This window comes from Cynocephalus volans, chromosome X, assembly GCF_027409185.1.
Source record: "Cynocephalus volans isolate mCynVol1 chromosome X, mCynVol1.pri, whole genome shotgun sequence".
Taxonomy (NCBI): domain Eukaryota; kingdom Metazoa; phylum Chordata; class Mammalia; order Dermoptera; family Cynocephalidae; genus Cynocephalus; species Cynocephalus volans.
In genome coordinates, this window is record NC_084478.1 from 117,374,743 (window position 1) to 117,380,659 (window position 5,917).

The window sequence follows — 5,917 nt, forward strand, 5'->3', positions numbered from 1 at the left end:
CATTGTTGAAAGAAATTAAAGAGGACACAAAAAGATGGAAAGACATTCCATGTTCATGGATTAGAAGAATTAACTTGAAAATTTCCATACTACCCAAAGAAATCTATAGATTCAATGCAATCCCCATCAAAATACCAATGACATTCTTCACAGAAATAGAAAAACCAATCCTAACTTTCATGTGGAACAACAAAAGACCCCAAATGGGCAAAGCAATACTGAGCAAATAAATAAATAAATAAATAAAGCCAGAGGCATTACACTACCTGACTTCAAATTATACTACAAAACTACAGTAACCAAATTAGCATGGTACTGGCATAATAAAATAGACACATGGACCAATGGAACAGACAGAGAACCCAGAAATCAATCCACATACCTATAGCCAACTGATCTTTGACAAAGGCACTAAGAACATACATTGGGGAAAGGACATCCTCTTCAATAAATGGTGCTGAGAAAACTGGATATCTACATGTAGAACAATGAAACTAGACCTATACCTCTCACCATATACCAAAACCAACTCAAAATAGATTAAAGACTTAAATATAAGACCTGAAACCATAAAACTCCTGGAAGGAAACATAGGGGAAATACTTCAGAATATAGGAGTCGGCAATGACTTTATGTATAAGACCCCAAAAGCACAGGCAACAACAACAAAAATAAACAAATGGGATTATATCAAACTAACAATCTTCTGCACAGCAAAGGAAACAATCAACAGAGTGGAAAGACAACCTATGGAATGGGAGAAAATATTTGCGAACTATACATCCGACAAGGGATGACTATCCAGAACATATAAGGAACTCAAAAATCTACACAATAAAAAACCAAATAATTCAATTAAAAAATGGGCAAATGAGATGAACAGACTTTTTAAAAACTTATTTTCATTTATTTTATTTACTGAATCAAAGTTGATTATACATATTTTGGGAGTTCAACATTGAGATATGTCGATCAAATCAATATTACTAGCATATATATTGTTACAAATCATAATTATTCTTTATGCCCCTTGTCCCATGTCTCCCCATCCCCCACTCCCTCTCCCCTCCCCCCTCTAATTACCCTAGATTTCTTCTCTCCTTCTGAAAGAATAATGGTTACTCTGTTAATTTGTTGCCTAGATGATCTGTCCAATGCTGAGAGGTGTGATAAGGTCCCCCAATATTATCATAGAGCAGATGCTTCTTCTGTCACTCTGAAACGGGCTTTGTGGAGAGAGACATCCTCTTCTTTTCTTTATCTCTGCTGGTGACTCTCCTTGTGTCAATGCACTCCAGTGGCTAGCAGACCATCTGCGTGGTGGCTGTGGCATCTAGCCACTTTTGCAGCAGCCATGGTTATTGATGTGGCTGTGGTGGGCCAACCACATGGAGGTGATGTTTTTGGCATGCTCCTTGGCACTGGCGGAATGCCTGGTTGTGGGGTGTGTCTGGTCCCCTTCTTCATGCCTTGGTCCCCAGGTGGGCCCTGAGGCACTGGTGCAGTGTGCCTGGTTGTGGGAGGGTGTTCTGGTCCCCTTCTTCATGCCTTGGTCCCTAGGCAGGCTCCGAGGCACTGGCACAGTGTGTCTGGATGTGGGAGTGGGGTCCAGTCCCCGACTCCAAGCCTCTGGTTTCCAGGCAGGCCCCAAGGTGCTGGTGGTGTGCCTGGGCTGGAACTAATTTTTTGCTCTTTGCTTACATCTAAAACAGGGGAACCAGTACTTGAGCTGTGTGGTTGAGTTAAATTGCTACATTGCTGCTGTTTCTCTAGGGAAGGCTTTTTGTGCAACTCAGGGATTAATGGTTGATCTTACAGCTACTTCTGGCTCTCCAGAGACCCGGTGGATCTGTGTTGTGTAGAATCTCTGATCTGGGCCTGAGTTTTGTCATCAAACTGCACCCCATGCAATTCTGCATTCCTGACCTGTCTCCTCTGAGTGGTCCTGTGCTGATTGGGGGGCGGGTTGGCTGTTCTTGCTGTGTCCCAGTGTTCTCACAGTGGGCCTGTCTCCCCACCGCCCAAGCTCCAAACATTTCCCATGGGACGGGCCCTGCACGGGTCCCTTGCAATGACTCACTGGCCCCAGAATGGATCCCTTTCTTCAGTTGTTCTGGCTCCTCGCTCCTGTGTGGATCCACGGGAACCCTATTAGTGGTCTTGCTGTCCTGGGGGCCACCAAGGCCTTCTTCTCCCCTGCTACCTCCAAGTAACTCCGTCTGAAGGGCACAGCTGCGGCTCCTGCGGCTCCTGCTCCATGCGCTCTGCAGTTCCAGCCTTAAAGCAGCCGCGGCCCGAAATGCTCAGAGCAGCTTTTTCTTTCTCTCATCGTACTTTCTCCCACCTTCATGAACTCCGTAGGTCTCTCCTCCTCTTCCCCTGAGCTCCAGCGGCCCCAGCTTGGCTGATGTTACATTTCTGTAGTTGTAAATCAGTTGATTTGTGGGAGAGAGTGACGCTGGGGACCGTCTATTCTGCCATCTTGACCAGTACTCCTGAATAGACATTTTTCAAAGGAAGATATACAAATGGCCAATAGATACATGAAAAAATGCTCAACATCACTCAGAATCAGGGAAATGTAAATCAAAATCACACTGAGATAGTATCTCACCCCAGTTAGACTGTCTGTTATCAAAAAGAGAATGACAAATGTTGGCAAGGATGTGGAGAAAGGAGAACCCTTCTGCACTGCTGGTGGGACTGTAAATTAGTACAGCCATTATGGAAAATAGTGTGTGCGTTTCTCAAACAACTATAGATAGAAGTACCATGTGATCCAGCAATCTCACTGCTGGATACATACCCAAAGAATTGGAAATTATCCTGTCGAAGTGAAACCTGTAATCCCATGTTTATGCAGCTCTATTTACGAAATTTACAATAGCCAAGACATGGATGGATGACTGGATAAAGAAAATGTGGTATATATACACAATGGAATATTACTCAGCCATAAAAAATAATGAAATCCTGCAATTTGCAGCAACATGTAGGAGATTGGAGAAAATTATGTTAACTGAGATAAGCCAGGCATAGAAAGAGAAATACCACATGTCCTCACTCGTAAGTGGGAGCAAAGAAAGAAAGAAAGAAAGAAAAGAAAGAAAAAAGAAAGAAAGGACAAAAGGGAGAGAGAGAAAGGGACAAAGAAACAAACATAATAATACATTGAATTTTCAGAAAGAGAGAACATAACTGTGGTTACTGGGGGGGGATGAGGGAGGGAGATTAGGGAGAAATTGGTTAATGGACACAAAGAATGAGTATATTTTTTAATGATGAATGTGCTAATTATCCTGATTTAATCATCACATATTGCACACAAATACTGATAGTCAACTCTGTACCCCACAAATGTGTATAATCAATTATGTTTCAATGATTTTAAAAAAACAACAACTAAGAAACCAACATTGGCATATTATTAACTAAACTCCAGACTTAAATCAGATTTTACCAATTTTTCCATTTATTTCCTTTTTTGTTTCAAGGATCCAATCCAGTTTCATTTAGTGGTTGTGTCTCCTTAATTTCCTCTGGTCCGTAACAATTTCTGTCTTGTTTTTCATGACTTTGACAGTTTGGAGGAGTACTGGTCAGGTATTTTGTAGAATGTCCCTCAATTTGTGTTCACCAGCTATTTTTATCATGATTAGACTGGGATTTGAGTTTTTAGAAAAAAATAACATAGAAGTCATGTGTCCTTTTTGCATCCTGTGGAGAATACATGATATCAGCATGACTTATCACTGCTGATAGTAACTTTGATCACTTGGTTAAGATGGTGTTTGCCAAGTTTATCCACATTAAAGTTATGATTTCCCCCTTTCCAGCATGTATTAGCTTTATAATAAAATATCTAGTAACATAGTTTTAAAAGTAGAAAAAATTATGTCAAGAATTGGCTTACTGCAGATCAGTGGCTTTCCAACCTGTCCAGAGTCTTTCTCAGAAGAGTCAGACATTGAAAATACTGTTATTTCCCAGAGAACAGAGGAATATGACCTACTGGGAATTTCTTATTTGTTTACTTCCCTGACAAAATTAAATTTTACTCATATCCTTTCCTTTCTTCTCCTAAAAAATGTAGGACTTGCTTTGTTGAAGTGGTTTGAGTAGTAATGAAGAAAGAAAGTTTCTGCTTTGTTTTACAGCAGTTGAGAAAGGAATGATTTGAACTTGATCCTTGGAAGTAGCTTGAAGTGTTCTAGGAGGATCCTAGACCACAGCTGTGCTAAATGCACCTTTACATTTAGGGTATGGTATTATAGAATATTTTTCTATTACCTTCACAACTGAAATGACATACTAAGGCCTCATTTTTGTAAAAGGTTAAATTAAAATAATCAATGTCTTTGGGTGAAAATTCCCCTGCTTCCCTAAAGGAATATAGAAAAGTGGCATTATTGTTCAGGTACTAAAATCCTTTAATTTCAATCATAAAGAAAAATGATCTGGTTTTGCCAAAGAATACTATATAGTAGTTAAAAGCATAAACTTGTTCTGGCTCCATTATTTACTATCTATGTGGGTCCCTTAATCTTTCTGAGACTTAAATTTCTGTAAAAATTGGAATACTATAAAAGTTACCTACCTCATTGTAGACAATAGAGGACTTTTGTCTTCCTGTTAAATTGACCCTTTTATCATTAGGAGATGCCTCTTTATCTCCAGTAATACTTCTTGCCTGAAAGCCTACTTGGTCTGACATTAATATAACCATGATAGCTTTGTTGTTGTTGTTAGTGTTTTTCCATCCTTATATTCCCAGTCATTCTATATCCTTATATGTAAATGTGTCTCTTACAAATGGCATATAGGTGGGTCTTGATTTTATCAGGTCAGACAATCTTTGCCTTTTAGTTGAAGTGTTTAGTTCATTTATGTTAATGTAATTAATGATATAGTTGCATTTAAGCTCACCGTCTTGCTATTGTTTTCTATTTGTGTAATCTGTCCATTGTTTCCTTGTTCCTTTTATGCTGCCTTGTTTTGGATTAATCAAGTTTTTCATTATTACTACTCCATTTTGAATCCTCCATTAACATTTTCTTTATACCACCTTCTCATGTTTTTAGTGGTTATTCCAGAGCAGTGGTTCTCAAACAGTAATGATTTTGTCATCCATAGGACATTTGGCAAAATGATAGTTTTGGTTGTCACACTTCGGGGGTGGGAGGTACTACTGGCATCTAGTAGGTAGAGGCCAGAGATACTGCTAAACATCTTACAGGACAGCCATCCACAAGAAAGAATTATCCAGCCCCAAAAGTCAATATTGACAAGGTTGAGAACTCCTGCTCTAGAAGCCCTGCATCCTTAACTTATGACAGTCTACCTTAAGTACTTTACCATTTCATAATAATGCAAAACTTTGTACAAAAAAAGTGAAAGTCCATTTATCTGCTCCCCTCCTTTATGCTATTATCATATATTTTTCTTCTACATATATTATGACTTCACAAGTCATTGCTATTATTGTTACTTTAAATAACAGATAATCTTTTGTATTTATCCACATGTACATTCTTTCTGGTGCTCTTCATTCCTTCCTGTAGCTCTGTTCTTCAGTGTAGTAACATTTTCTCTCAGCCTGAAGTAAATAGTATGGCTTATAGTGCAGTTTTGCTGGCAATGAATTCTTTCAACTTTTGTTTGTCAAAAAAAAAAGAAAAAAATCTTTATTTCACTTTCATTTTTAAAAGGATTTTCACTGGGTAGGGAATTATAGATTAGCAGTTTTATGGTATAGTATTCTAAAGATGTAATTACACTATATTCTGGCATCCATGGATTATGCTGTGTTGTTAGTCTTATTTTCACTTCTTTGAAGGTAATTTGCCTCCCCCTCCCACCCCAGAAGGCTTTTAAATTTTTCTCTTTATCCTTGGTTCAGAATTAGAGTATGGTGTGC